The sequence below is a fragment of the Balaenoptera musculus genome, chromosome 10 (assembly GCF_009873245.2).
Source record: "Balaenoptera musculus isolate JJ_BM4_2016_0621 chromosome 10, mBalMus1.pri.v3, whole genome shotgun sequence".
In the NCBI taxonomy this organism is placed as follows: domain Eukaryota; kingdom Metazoa; phylum Chordata; class Mammalia; order Artiodactyla; family Balaenopteridae; genus Balaenoptera; species Balaenoptera musculus.
The window spans coordinates 43629247-43644742 of record NC_045794.1 but is presented as its reverse complement, the minus strand read 5'-3'; the positions used below and the strand labels follow the sequence as shown (position 1 = coordinate 43644742).

Here is a 15496-nt window from a genome sequence, read left to right as displayed (position 1 = left end):
GGCTGCTCCGGGCAGACAGTCTGGAACCCCTCCACCAAGGCCTGGAATAAGAGGCCTCCCTTCTTTGCTGAGCAAATGTGGATGGCGGCGGCAGGCCCGGCTAATCAGGGGCATTCCTTGGAGAGATGGCCAAGAGCCAGAATCGACCAGCTTCTCCATTCAAGGGAAAGAGGACCCCTAAATATGTTGGGAATAGGGAAACAGGCTTTGCTTATTTAATAGTTTGAGGCTCTGACCTGGTTTCACTGACCTCATCCCACCTGCACCAAGGTGAGCTCCTGCAGGCCCTCACTCACCCCGGGAGAGCAACAGCCTTAGGGGCACCAGCAACTCCACCCCTATGGGCAGGGGCAGGCCGACTGTGGCGTGCAGATGGCTGAGGTGGGGAAGGATTTTCTGGGGTAAGCCACGGGGACGTGATGGCGATAATCATGATTGATACAGAAAATGTGTTGCTTCATCCCGCACTTGATTAGCAAAGCTTACTCCCCATTTTGCCTCTTATCTTCCGTTCCTAATATTTGCATCCAGGTAATGAACTCCTGAGGTTAGGGCACATGTTAGCTTGTCTGAAGGTCTCAGAGCAAAGCCTCTGAGTACGAAGACAGTACAAGAACCCCAGCCTGGACTAGATGGAAAGGGAGAGAGAAAGAAAAGGAAAAACAGGAAGAAGGAAGGAAGGGAGCAAGTGGGTGGGGGTGTGTGGAGGGAGATAAAAGAAGGAAAGGAGCTTGAGAAAGGGGAGGAAAGCTAACAGAGCCATGATAAAATTGGCCGGTGGTTTGAGGGTTGCATCCTCAAGGCTTCTGCTGCCCTTAGAAGATGTGCTGACCTCAGTGACCTGCCCCATCCCACTTTGGGGAAACAAAGGAGTTATCTAATTGGCTTTAACGGGGTGGTTGCCGCTGGAGCACACGGACAGGGTGCGGGACCACAGGCCCAAGAGGCTGCAGACACACAACCGCCCCAAGTCAACCTCCTCTACAGGCTGAATCTAAAGCCATTTTGCCAATTAATCTCTCTGTGTGTGTGAGTTCCGTGAAATACACTGCAGACCGAAAGTCCGCTTGCCCTAGGAAGGCATGTCCTTGTTCTCTTTCCAGCGTGAGATGCTTTCTTCGGCTCCTCCAGCATCTATAAACCTCACACCAAGCTCTTTATAGATTAATCCAACCCCTTCTGGCATGGAGAAATCCCTTGCCCTGGAAGGTAGTTTTCTGGGGCAGGGATGGAGATAAGTATGGCAAAGGAGGAAGATTTTTCTTCTCACCAAGGAAGAAAATGAAGATGTCCTTCCCAGAATGGACCGGGCCTTATCATCACCCCTCTCTCACCTGCACACATACGGGCAGGCTAACCAAAGTGACAGAAGAACCCTCCAGTGCAAAGGGTTCATTTGACATAGAGAACAAACTGAGGCCCAAGGTCACAGAGCCAGAGCATGGCAGAACAAAGTGGCCCAGTCTGCAGACAGAGGAGGCAGGTCAGGAGACAGAGCCAGGGTGGGTCCGCGACTCACCCCTCTCTAAACCGCTTCTTCTGCTTCCAGCACTGCTTTGGGAGCCAGATATTGACCTGCAGAGCCTAAGGGCCAGCCCCAGGCAGGTGCGGCTGCACTATGAACTCCTCCAGCTCTGTCAGCTACTTTGGAGAGAAGTGAGTCGCAAGAGGCTGGCCTCCACCTCCACCCCTCCTGTGACCCCGGCCTGCAGCCACCTGGGGTGGGCACTGGAACCTGGGAGGTCAGGGTCACGGCAGCCAGGATACCTGGGAGCCCCCCCCTCAGCCCCACTGGGCCTCTCCCTGCTCACCCTCCTCCCCACGCCTTTCCTCCCGCTGCTCCTCCCGTCTAGACCCCCTTTCTGTTAACCCAGTTCCCCCTTCTTCTCTTTCCTTCCTCTTTTTCTCTCTGTATATTTCTCATTTTTCCTTCCTTCGTTTGCTTTCTTCCTGCCCTCCCTCCACTTTTTTCTCCTCTCTTCCTTCTTTCCTTTTTTCCTAGCTTTCCTCCTTTCCTACCCGTCTCTCTTTCTCCCATTCATTTCTCTTTTATTTTTTTTAAAACTTCTCTTTCTATTCCTTCCCTTTTCTTTTACTTTCTAGCTCCTTTCATTCATTTGCTTTTCTTTTCCTTCCTTCCTTTCTTTCATTTTTCCTTTCTTTCTTTCTTTCATTTTTCCTTTCTTTCTTTTCTTTCTCTTTCCTTCTCTTCTCTCATACAACAAACTAATCTTGCTTCTTCATTCTGTCCTTTATCAACATTCCTTCATTTCATCTCCCTCCCGAGTTCCTTCCGCTGCCCCCAGTATCGGGGCTTTCTCAAATTTTCTCTTCCCTCACCAGTCTTTTCTCTTTGTTGTTCTCAATTTTTCCAGTCCTTTGTGCTGTTTCCTCGACCTCCTTTCCATCTTCCATTGTTTCTAAATCCTCTCTCTGCAACAAGCATAAGGCATAAAAGTGCCCCCTCCCCAGGGTGGGGCTTCCGTCCTGTGCCAGCCTAGCCACCCTTCATGCCATTCCTTCTCAACTTCCCTCAATGTGAGGTTCAATTTCAAGGGCCCAGGAATGGGGCTGTTCCCTGCTAGCTGAGAAGTCAGGGCTAAGTCCACAGCTCCTCACTACAGGCTTAGGGGATACCTGCCAAACTGTTGTCACTCCATCAATCCTAGTAAAAGAGAAAGAGGAAGAGAAGAAAAGAGTAAAAGAGAGACAGCTCCACAGACTGTGTGTGTGTGCGTGTGTGCATGGTGTTGGGGAGGAAGGGGCAAAAAGGACTGGATTCATCAAAGAGGGAGGGGGCAAAGTCCAGAAGCAGGCACCTTCTCTTAGTGCACCCAGAGCCAGGGGCAGCCTGCAAAAGAAACCCCAGTCGGCTCCCATGTTCATTTTGGGATTGGGCAGGATGAGACCTTCCATCCAACTCTTCTGGGCTGGAGAGGTGCGCAGGGCCTCAGGATGGGAGGAAAGAAAAGGGCTTATATTTGAGTATCAGTTGCCTTTGCATCTGCCCCTGGACACATCCCTCCCGAGGCCCCCGCCCTGGAGCCCTCCGGGTCCCTAGGCGGTGCCCCCTGCGGCCCTCCTGGACCTCTCAGCTAGGCGGGCCTAGTTCCAGGGCTCCCTCGGGAGCAGTGCCGGGGCAGCCCCTGGATTACTTGCAGCAAAACCTCGGGCGCAGTGAAAACAAAGGCCTGGGAGGATTGGCCGCTCTTGACCAAAAGATGTGGGCCAAGTAGAGGCCAGAGACACTACTTGCTCGACAAGGGAATTTTCTCTCCTGGATCCACAGTCCCTGCCGGCCCTTTCCAAGAAGCGGTCCAAACGCTGCAGCCGCCACCTGCCTGGCTCCTCAGGCCAGACCTGCAAACCTCAGGCTCCACGGAGACCCTCCGCCCAGGCTGGGCCTCCCTTTCCGGGGCTCCAGAGTTCCCTCGGCCCTGCCAGTGCACCTGCCGCGGCCTCGACCCTCGCCCGCTTTCCCAGACCCCGCAGGCCAGCCCCCGTCCCCGCCTTGGACTGCCCACTCCCGCAACTCTCCACCCGGGGTCCTCAAGTTCAGTCGCGCCCTCTGAACCCACCCTCTTTGACTCCCTTTTGAAGACCCTCCTCCATCCCTTCCTCCCGGGACTTCTCGTGGGACGGGGTGGGGGGCAATCCCAGACCCGGGAAGGGGGTAGGGGGTTCTTTTCCTGGCCCTACTGCGCGAGCTGCAGAAAGTTGGAAGATGGGGAGGAGCCCTCCCTGGATTCCATCTTAGGGAAATGGGTCTCTGAGTCAAATTGGAATTAAAAGGAAAAGAAGAAGAAGAAGAAATTCATGTCACTCCTAACTTAAAATCAGCAAAAGGTCCCGGGGCAGCAGGGGACCCCAGGAAGTCCCGGGCTGAGGCTCTGGGGCGATACCCCGCCCCCACCGCGGCAGAGTCGAAAACTACTATTTTCGGCTAGCACGTCTCTCGCTCTCCTGGGAAAGCCCTTTGGGGATCTCCAAGCGTCTCTAAGAGCTTCCTGGATGAGCAGGTTCGGGACCTGCCCGGGTTTTTCTACATCCGTGATCAGCCCTGATTGGGAAACAAACTCATCCTTCCTTTAGTATAAGAAGCAGGGGGCCCTCCCTCTCGCTGTAAACCTCAGAACCCCAACTCTGCTCCCTTCTCCGTCTCTCTTCAAAAAACTTTTCTGAAGTTCCCGCAAGTTGCGTTTGGGGAAAGAAGTGATCACCCTCAGACGCTATGGGTCTCTAGGCCCCCAGTTTCTCCCATCCTCTCTAGTTTCAGAAGCAACACTCCTCGTCCCTCTGCCAGCTGCCACCTTAGTCCCCAAACTCGAGGGGGGAAAGCTGCTCTGGTCCCACTCCTCTGATTAGTGGGGATTAGTATCTGCCAGCAGGGGAGCCGGGATGGAGTAAGGAGAGACAGAGATGGGGAAAGACATTGTTTTCAGGCTACAGCGCACCCCTCCCGGACCCAGCTCACCTGCTCCAGACGGGTTCCTCTTGACTTTTATCCACTCAAAAGTTTGTCCTTCTCTCAAACTGTCTCAGGAGGTGCGCAAACTCGGCCGTCGGGGTAGGGTGGGCGCCCCTGAGAGCGCAGGCGCCTGATTCAGGGCGAGCTCCGGGGAAGCGGTACTCGCGTGCATCTTCCCCAAAGTGGGGGCCCAAGCAGTGATCCGGGGACATGACACTCAAGCGCCCGGGGTACTGGGTCAGGCTGCCAGCCCGGGACTGCCCGGGGCAGATTGGGCGCTATAGAGGGAGAAGCCAGCGGGACCGGGCAGGCTCGGGGAACTGGAAGGAGAGGGCCCTGGGTGCCTGGCGACGTCTCTCGCTTCCTCCAGTTTGCGCCCTCCAGGGTGTGTCCCAACCCACAACATTCCCTCAACCCGTTCTGGGGCGACACTCAGGGCCCGGACAAGGCAGAGAAGGAGGGTGAGGGGACGAAGTGACCCTCTCCTTAGCCCCTCCCCAGCGCCCGCGCCACTGCTCCCCGCCCCCGTTTCCCTGCCCAGAGCCAAGGGACATACAGAGAATTGCACTAGAAATTCGATCGATTGGTACGAGGGACCACGTGGTCCGGGGTTGGCCAATGACCAGGCCGCCCGGGATGAGCTAATAATGGAAGCAATTTGTAACTTTCAGTAGCTCTCTAGGCCTGGGTACCGAAGGGAGGGAGGCGGGCGGAGGTGGGGAAATGGGTGCCCCCCAGTCCTTCCACCCTCCTCATTCGTTCAGGGCAGCGGGATTCCCGAATCCTCCTTTCCCCCAACACGCAGGCACTCGCAGAGTCCCGCACCCACTTCTGTCCGGCAACCGCTGCTCCAGAGCAAGGTAAGCGGGTCCTCCATCCCTCAAACACCCCCAGCCCCATCCTTTCTGGCACCTGCAAAAAAGTCCCCCTTCTTGCCCCATTAGATAATTTAAATCCGGTTTTGTTTTTCTCTTAGTTGAAAAAATATAATCCTTTTGTATTTTTTCGTATAATTTCAGATTTGGGGAAAGATTAAGTTCAGATTAATGTACTTTTCTTGGAGGGTTAGTGGTACTTTTTGGATCAATTTTATATTCTCTTCTTTTGGAGAGGAGCATTCTATTTAAGGAGAGTTTACTTTGCAGATGAGTTACACCCTATGTTTTTGCAAGTTTCACTTTTCTGATGATGTTAAGTTCGTGCCTTTCTCCCTCCCATCTTCCAATTTCAATATTCACAAATAATCAATTAACATATTTCAAGTTTATTCGTTTGTTTTTCTCCTCCGTCACTAGTTTTTCAGCTGTTACTGAATCGACACGATTTTTTTTTTCCTCCTGGTGTAGACCAAGGGTTAGTTTTGTGTTGATTTCTCTTTTTGTTTTGTAAATGAATTTATTGTTTGGGAAACTCTATGAGAGTGTGAATGAGGTCTCTTTTGACTCATTCGATCCCTCCTATTTTAAAGAACAATTGAAGTGTTGTATGCATAGTCTTCAATTTTTGTTGATGTTAATCTTTCAATTTTGATGTATTTTACCTCCTTTTAAAACCTGACCTGTTCTTTAAATTTAATCTTTTGTGTATGTTAAACCATCTTTAAAGTTTTAATTTTATAAACTTCACCATTTTGTACATTTCCTTACCCTTGTTCAGCCCCCTTTGCCCTCCTGCATCCTCCGTCTCAGACTCCCACCCCCAACTTCCACAGTTCCCAGCTTCAAATTCGATTCACCCATCCAGGCAAGGTGGGACGCCAGGGAAGAAAAAAATGTCCTACTTGGGTCAGAGCTTACACTTGAGGTTCTGGTTCTGGGCACCTCTAGTCCGACTCCCCAAGCCAGCAAATTCAGGGAAAGCAGAATTTCTGTTTGACTTTTTAGTTTGGGACCAAGCTCTTTCTCCTTGGCTCTATTCTGGGGAAGTCTTTGGTACACAAAGTTGAATTTTTAGTTCTCATCTTGTCCCTGAATTCTAAGAAAAGTACCAGCAGATTTTTTTTCTCCCTTAAATGTAAGCTGTTAGCTCGGGGTCAGCCTGTTGGGACTCTTGCCTCCTGGGAGAGGATTCCCAGAAGGGAGACACAATGTTTAGTCCCCTCTTTTACTTCTGATTAAGGTGGAGGTGGCAGGGGTTGGGGGACCCCATTTTGATCTCCAGCTCTGGCTTTGAACGGACACAAAGAAGAAGAGAGAGCTGGCCTAGGGACTAGATCACTTTGGGTCAGTGGGATCTGGTTTAGGAGAGTTTGCGGTAAACCCCAGCTCTGAGGACATTCTAGCGTCACTGTGAAGTAAATCATCAAAATGGTGTGATATGGTTTCAGCCTATTCAGATTCATTGCAGGTACAAAACTCAAATGATGAGAGAAATCTGTTTCCCAAAGATCCGCCTCTGCTGACTTTGTCCGTTCCTCTGAGGGAAACAGCCGAACTCGGCAGAAGTAACACTGCCACGGCTCCTCCCCGCTCGGTCCCCAGCTCCGTCGTCACATTGACATTCTGGGCACATTCGGCCCAGCCCCCGTAACCGCTTCTCCCAAGTATGAATCTAAATTACTATTAATAAGGGGCTGCTCCAAGTTAATTGGCATTCAAAGAATTCATTTCAATTTGTTAATATTAAATGAACGCTCTGCACTTTAGCTCCCTTCTTCGCCCTGGATTCCCAGATGAGTGATGGGAAGTGGGGGCGGGGGAGGAGGAAGAGGAGGGTTTTATTTCTGATTCCAGCACAGCCACTGCCGTGCCTCCCGGGGTGGGCGAGGCCGTGAGATCCAGGCGCAGTGGGGACCTGATTGGGGACTGGCTGATGGTCTTTTTAGGTGAAATTCATCTGATCCCGCTGGAGCTATCGGGGGAGGGCAGAGGGGAGCTGCAACTCTTGCAAGTGAGCCTCTCATTCTTATATCCAGAAGAGTCAGTTGAGGCTCAGAGAGCTTAATCCCCACTTCAGGTCACACATCTGGTAGTTGGGTCTGCCTGGCACCAAAACCATACCTGGACTGCCTGCAAAGCACAACTCTCCAGCCCGGTCTCACCTTCCCTTCCTAGTTCTGGCCATCCTGCTCCCCCTTATTTGTAGTCACGCCTAGTGACTGGGAACAGGGGTTAGAGAATGAGGTGAGACTGAGAGAGGGAGTGGTAGGGGGGCAGTGGCAACAGAAACTTTTCTCACATCCTTGTGAAGAAGGTGGATAGAAAGGTAGTCTCTCTGGAGGAAGCCTGCTATCACTTTCCTGGGGCTCTGATCTCGGGGTGGATGGTGGGACCTCATTGGGAATCACACTGTTTTCTGAACTGTGGACTCTAGTTCTCCTCCTCTGGGAGGGGAAGAAGAAGAGGGCGGCTCAGCTGAGGGGTTTGAGCCCTGGATTAAAACTGCTAGTTGTCTACTTAATCCTTCTCTCCTTGTTCTGCGAGGGTAGAGAACCTCCGAGCTGGACAATCCATCTCCCGGCTGCCAGGTGTGGCCAGAGGGGGATGTGAGCCAAGTAATGTCATCAGAGCCTTAAGACGTTGGGTAAGTTCTCCTTTTCATGAGCTGGACCGGATGTGCCTGAGACTGAGCTTTGACCATGCAGTTGAGGAGAAATCCCTAAGAGAGGGCAGAGCAAGAGTAGAACAGGAACCCAAGTTCCTGATGGACCAGGTGGAACAGAGCCACCTGCTCTCTGGGGCTGCTCCCTTCCGGACCGTTGTGTGACAAGTAAACTTGTTTTCTATATGTGGCTGTGTTTGGGGCCCTTTTTTTAATACCAGTTTTGTCATCATCCTTCCTAATATACCTTCCCACCTGAGGACAGAGATGGAGGGGACCTTGGAGATCATCCTGTGCTTGGCCAAGTCCCTTCATGTCACCCACAGGGGCCTGGGTATCTCCCATCCCCACCCTCACTTCAACCTAAGAAGCTCGGCAGGACACTCATGTTAGATGTTGGGTTGCTACATAAGGTTTTATTTGAAGAAAGGACCCTATGGTTAAAACCAGTTTGAAAACCCCTGAAAGTTCAATCCCCTCCCCTGTTTTTTTTAATTACAGCCAAGGCCCAGAGAGAGGCAGTGACTTGCATAAGGTCACACACTTAGTTTTTCTGTCATTTTCTGAATCCCAGATGGGTTCTCTAACCATCATATCAGCTGCCTCAACAAATCGCAAGGACAGAAAGAACCCAAACCAGGCAGGGGGCCTGTGTCTCCTCCAATAAAGCTCTGGAATAGCCAGGCCATGTTTGCCTGATTTCCCCTGGGTCCCTCCAGTTGGATGTCTGCCTTGGAGACCCGCCTCCCTGGGCCTGGAAACTACCGGGCTGCACCTTTGCTCCAGCCGCCTCCTCACCCAGATGGTCAAACATGCAAAGCAGAGCTGGAGCCAGAGCCGAGCTCCCTGCCTCCCTCTAGTCTTTCCACATTTATATCTCCCTCCTCCCCCCATCCAGCCCCTTCCTAGTAGCCCACCAGGGAGGAGAAGGGGGAAAACTGTCATAAATTTCCCCTATTTATACAAGAAGACAGAATGTTTCTCATGCCAGAAAAAACACAGAGAGGGAGCTGTCAGGGGAGAAGGGACCCAGCCTCATACCTCTGGGGCCAATTTATCTTCCTGAGTCATGGCTTGGGGGGCTACCATAGCACTGCCTGTGTGACTTGCAGGCTTTGGCTTGGGGGGCAGCCAGGACAGACAGTGCCTGGGCTTTGTTTTGGTCTTCCTGCTCCATCTCAACCATTCCGTCTCCATTTCTCTCTCTCTCTCTCTCTTTGTTAAAAACAAGATTCTTGAGATATAATTTGCATACTGTACAATTCACCATTGAAGTGTATAATTCAGTGGTTTCAGTATAGTCACAGATATGTGCAACTATCACCACAGTCAATTTTGGAACATTTTCATCACCTCTGAAAGAAATCTCATACCCTTTAGTTATCACCCCCTTTTACTCTTCCATACCCTTGCTGGCCCTAAGCAAACACTGATCTGCGCTCTATTCCTATAGATTTCTCTATTCTGGACTTTCATATCAAGGGAATCATATACTATGTGGTCTTTTGTGGCTGGCTTTCACTTAGCATAATGTTTTCAAGGTTCATCCGTGTTGTAGCATGTATCAGTGCTTCATTCTTTTTTATGGTTGAATAATATTCCATTGTACTTTTGTTTACCCACTCTTCCATTGATGGATGTTTGGGTTGTTTCTACCTTTGGGATATTATGATTCTACCTTAAGTCTTATGTCTCTAGACAGCCTGGATCACATAGAATGAGGTCTGTGGGCAAGAATGGATGTGTCTTAGATGAATGGATAAAGAAGATGTGGTGTGTGTGTGTGTGTGTGTATATATGAATATTACTCAGCCGCAGAAAAGAATGAAATAATGCCATTTACAGTAACATGGATGGACCTAGAGATTATCATACTAAGTGAAGTAAGTCAAAGAAAGACAAATATCATATGATATCGCTTATATGTGGAATCTAATACAAATGAACTTATTTACAAAACAAACGGACTCACAGACAGAAAACAAATTTATGGTTACCAAAGGGAAAAGGGGAGGGGATAATTAGGGGTTTGGGATTAGCAGATATACACTACTATGTATAAAATAAATAAACAACAAAGTCCTACTGTATAGCACAGGGAACTATATTCAATATCTTGTAATAACCTATAATGTAAAAGAATCTGAAAAAGTATGTATATATACATATATTTGTATGTGTACATATATAACCTAATCACTTTGCTGTATACCTGAAACTAACACAACATTGTAAATCAACTATACTCCAATAAAAATTAAAAAAAAAAACATGTGGAGGCATAAAAAAAGATATTAGTTTTATTGTTAATTATTGATAACAATAAAAATTGAAATTATTACTAAAAAAATAAAACCTTTGGTTCTGCAAAAAACAAAAAAGAATGGGTGAGTCTTATACGTGGGAATACCCAATATCCATGAAAGCAGGGTCTTGGGAACATGTCTTCTTTTGTGTTAGTTACATATAATAAGCTGGAATTTTCCTCCCTCTGTAAGTTACTGAGGGGGGGCTACTCCTTCCATTCTCTCTTCATTCTTTTCCTGTTGCTATTTGGGTCATTTGCTGTGCTCCTCAGAGTTGGGGACTCAGAGCCTTCTCCAGGGGTTTCAGAGACACAGAGTAGATGAATGGACGTCTTCCCACTGGGGAAGCGGTTCCCTGAGTCTGGTCTCCAGCGATCCTCCAGTATCTCACAGTTGAAGAAAGGTCTGTGGAGGCTCCAAGGTCTGTGGGAGGTGTGATGGAGCCTAGAATGCAGGCCTCCTGCCCCCACCTCCTTGCCTGGTCCATCTCAGTGTCGCAGACAGGCTTTGAGCTCCACCCTCCGCTCACCTAGCAAGTATGCACAAAGCATCCAGTGAACCCAAGAGACACTGCCCCTTCCCTCATGAACCTTGCAGTTTTAGTGGTGAGAGTAAGATAAATACAAGTAGGCAAAATAATGGCAAGATCTGTAAACATTTGCTGAATGAATGAATGAACAAATGATGTACCTATTATGTGCTCCATAAAGAAAGTGTAAACAAAACAGAGTTGTCAATCACTTTTGCTGCCACCAGCTTTTCCAGTCTGGAAAACAGCACTACTTCTCCATCCCTCAGAGGGGATGGTGTGCAGACAACGCAAAATATCAGCTAATAATATCTACCAAGTATTGGACTAGGCATGTACCAAGGGAGTAATATATCTCACTGATTTTCACTCGTTTTTTGTTTGTTTGTTTTTGCCTCGTCGCTCAGCTCACAGAATCTTAGTTCCCCAACCAGGGACTGAACCCGGGCCACGGCAGTGAAAGCACCGTGTCCTAAGCACTGGACTGCCAGGTAATTCCCTTTACCTCTTTGAATTAGGTATGATTATCCCCATTTTGAGGATGAGAAAAACTGAGTCAAAGAGATTAAGTAACTATTTGAAATCATGTTGGTAGCAGTAAGTGGCAGCACATTCGTACTGGACTCTGGGATGGATTTGTTTTTTATTCCCAGGTCTCCACGACAAAGACAGATACATTTCTTTCTGAGGCCCCAGCACAGAGGAGCTGGCCACCCTCCCCTGTCCTGCCCTGGCTCGGCCCCTCTCCTCCCTTTGCCCAAAGGCAAAGTGGGCTGAGGTGGAGTTGCCAGCTCCTCTCTGGAAGCGTGTGTCCACTGGCTATACCTGCCTCGTGGGTAGGAAGGGAAGGACCAGTTTTGCTTTCAAAAGCCTTATCCTTCCAGCCCGTGCTGTGTGGGAGGGACCACAAGAGGCCTGGATGTTGTCAAGCAAAGGCTTGAACCAGCCAAAGAGCCGATGATGTTGACAAGAAGGGGACCTCAGCAAGGCAGATAATCAGAAACTGACGATTGACAGCCCTTTAGCATCCACACCCCCACCGACCCCTGCTCAATCAGGCACGTACACGAGCTTGACGACAAATAACAAACTGTAACATGTTCTAATTTTCACATGCATTTGTTCACTTCTCAGAGCAAACATAAGATGCATCCAAGGCTGGGCTTATTACAGAAAAAAAAGTTTCTGAGACTAGAACCCAAGTGTCCTGCTCAATTTCATGTAATGAAATTTATGCAGGGCTGACTACGGACCATGTCCTCTGTGCACTATTTCATGACTATTAACTCATCTCTTTTCCACCACCATACGAACTAGGTATTAATCTTCTCCACGTACGTTTTTTAAGGTGAGGAAACTGAGGCATAGTCGTGAAGCATCTTACCCAAGGTCACACAGACGGCAAATGGCCGGGCAGGGATTACGAAGCCAGCCGCCCAGCCCGGAGTCTGTGCGTCATCGCTCCGCCAGGTGGGCTTGGCGCAGTGACTATACTTGGGAAGTCGAGTGTGTTTTCCTGGCCGCCTCCCTCCCCTTCCCCTCAGTCTTTATGGCCCATTGGAAAAAGCAAGGCAGAGCTGTGGCTCCCAGGGTGACTATCGTTCAGCTGCCTCCTTGGCACTGTCATTCTCGCCTCCCATCTCTTGCCAGGGGCTCCAGCCGGGAATACCACAGACGGTTTGCCATGGATCAAGACTCCTCTGGAGAAAGCCCACAGGAAGGCTGCTGTGAGAAATGAAGTCCCTTGCTGTTTCCCCGATTTCCTCATCAAGAGGCGCCAAATGAAGTCACTGCACGTTTGAACGGGGGCCATCAAAGCGCGGCCTCTGACCAGTTCAGAGGCAGACGTGGGCTTGGGCAGCTGGTGACTGAACGGCGGCGGCATGGAAAACCTGAGGTGGTGGATGGTTGAAATAAAGCTCCTGTAGGAGGGTTATGTGTGCTTCACTCAACAGTGCTCCCCGACGGGGGCCCAGGGTGTACACCTGAGCTGTGAATAGGCTTGTTCATTTACCGATTAGCCCCTTATTTATTCAGTAAGTTCTGATTATGTACTTAAGAGGCACCATGCTAGGTGTATAGGATGGACAAGACAAAATCCCCACCCCACAGGGGCTACAGTCTAGAGAGGGGAGGCCGGAGCAAGATTACAGTGATCTGTACCAAGTACTGAGTAGTCTCGTGTCACCACTTGACATCACTACGCCCCAAAGCCGCCCTCCTCCTGGCCTCTCCCTATGCTCAGCGTAGCCCCCTTCCCTCCAGCTTCTTTCTGCCTGGATCCCATCTTCCTTCTGAGCTGGGTCGCTGTTGGGCTGCAGGCAGTGACAAAGGTGGCAATAAAGCAGCAGAGTTAAGGCCTCAGTGTCCTAAGGGAATCCCAGGTGGAGCGGGCCGGTGATTTTGTTTGCCGCCTCCGTTCTCTGGGCCACCCTGGCCCTGGAGGCTGCCCTGTGCAGACGGCATCACCTGGGCTCCTGACTTCCCATCTGTGGTCCGGCTTGGGCAGCAGGGGTCCTGGCAGGGAGGGGAGAGAGGAGCCAAGGTACTTGTCTCCCTGTCCCCTGCCTGCCTCTCCGCCACCGGCCTGCCTGAAGTCCTGGCAGGGGTTGTGGTTCCCCAGTGGCCCCGGCTTTGCTGGGTGGCTGCTCTCCCCGACCCCAGTTTTGTTGGCACCATTTCAACCCTTTTGGTACCTCATCAGCCCTTAATGGTTCCCTTAATTCCAACTATGCCTTGCAAATTGTCGTGTCATTAAACTCTCTTCAGTGGAGCCCTTTTGCATGTGTCACGTGTTTGCTGTTGGGACCCTGACTGGCTCACCTGGGTGTAGGTGGGGGAGGGGGAACAGGCAGGTTGGGGCCCCAGGTGAGCTTTATTCCTCCTCTTCTCCAGGGGCTCCCCATTGGAAGAGAGAGGCTTTGGACCAAAGAATGGGGGACAACTCTCTACGGATGGTTTTTACTGAGGGATGAGGAATCACCGCCTGTAGCTCCCTGGAAAGCAGAATCCAGAGGTGGTGCAGGTCAGGGAGATCAGCTCGGTGCTTTGTGACCACCTAGAGGGGTGGGATAGGGAGGGTGGGAGGGAGGGAGACGCAAGAGGGAGGCGATATGGGGATATATGTAGATGTATAGCTGATTCACTTTGTTATAAAGCAGAAACTAACACACCATTGTAAAGCAATTATACTCCAATAAAGATGTTAAAAAAAAAGTGGTGCAGTAGGGCTTTTGGTTGGGCCAAAGGGAAGGAAATTACAACTGAGGACCGACCCTGTGGTGGCCTCTGACAACACTTCCCAGCCCCTTAATCCCTCCAAGTGCCTGTCCTCATTTTACAAGTGAGAAGCTTGTGGCTCAGAGAGGGAAAGAGGGAGCAGAAAGGAGCTTCACTCCACCTCGGTTGCTCTGTCAATCAAAGAGAAGCCTCACTTTGTGATCAAGGGCTTGGCAGGGTAACAGACAAATCTCCGCTTGTCAGCATAGCACTGGAATCTGGAGCCAGACTGTTAAGAATTTGAATCTCGGATCCGCCTCTTACTAGCTGTGTGATCTTGGGCATGTTACTTGACCTCCCTGTGCCTCGGTTTCCCCAGCTATAAAAATGGGGCTGATAAAAACAACACTCCCTGAGAGGGTTGTGGAGACCGTGAAATGATCTTACGGTTATGAGGTCCTTAGGAAGTGCAGGCACACAGTGCAACACTATGTGTAAGTGATTAAAAAATGGAGCCTTAAAGGATGGAAATACTATAACTGCTATGACATGAGTGATCCTCAGAAACATGCTAAATGAAATAAACCAGATGTATAAGCTAAAAAAAAAAAAAGGAGCCTTAAGCTTTCTCCTTATGTTCTACCCCCTGCCCTCTTCTTATTGCCTGCCTTCCCTGCCTTCTTCCCAAGGTCCTGAAAAAGGGTGAACACCTACCAGGAGCCCGTTGACAAGTCTGTTGATTCCCACACCCTCTGTGAGCATGATTTGCTCTGCCCTGCCCCCAGATGTCACCATTTTGGAGAGAGCAACAAGGACCAGACTCACCTGGGTCATCCACGCCAGGTCCCTGCACCCAGTGGGATCAGCTTCTATGCGTGCACCATGGCCTCTTCCCTCCAGCCCCCCTCAGCTTCCGGAGAGGCAGGGGGCCCGGGAGCTCTTGGTAACAGCACATTAAGCCCCTGTTTTGTGGGAACTTTAATTTAAACACAAATTAGAGAAGGCAAATGACTCTGGCAGCCAGATAAGCCATCCTGGGAGAGCAAGGAATAAGCCCAGAGAGTCAGCTGAGGTAAGGCCTGAATTTAAACTCTGTAGATAGCCAGAGGCCTGGCACAGGTGGAGGCTGGAGGTCCTCAGTGAGGAACCCTGGAAGCCCCACACCCCAGCTGCCCTGCTCTGGGCTCCATGCCAGCCGCCTTCTCCTCCATTCTCTATATTTCCTTTTTGCAAAATTCCAACCCAACTCCTGATTCCATCCCTCCCCACTCCCACCCTACTGTTTTGGAGAACTCCATTCTTATATTTCGTTTCTCATCCTTCTCTGTAATCGACTATTCTGGAAAGTTCTGCTTGTTATCTAACCTCCATCTGCTCTATTACAGTTGGAGTCTAATGTATCCTGCTTAGTGGTGGTTCAGGGGGCTTCTATTC

General features: G+C 50.2%; 2 long non-coding RNA genes across 3 annotated transcripts; both read left to right on the top strand.

Moving 5' to 3' along the window:
* Positions 1-5168: 5168 nt before the first annotated feature.
* LOC118901471 lies at positions 5169-11297 on the top strand. Its single transcript, XR_005021395.1, has 3 exons — positions 5169-5328; positions 7896-7990; positions 11258-11297. It is a non-coding gene; the product is annotated as an uncharacterized LOC118901471 (long non-coding RNA).
* Positions 11290-13890, top strand: LOC118901472. 2 transcript variants are annotated; one of them, XR_005021397.1, is made up of 4 exons: positions 11293-11334; positions 11728-12313; positions 12494-12740; positions 13739-13890. It is a non-coding gene; the product is annotated as an uncharacterized LOC118901472 (long non-coding RNA). The 2 variants fall into 2 exon arrangements; XR_005021396.1 differs by lacking the exon at positions 11728-12313 and having other exon boundaries at positions 11290-11334.
* Positions 13891-15496: the final 1606 nt, after the last annotated feature.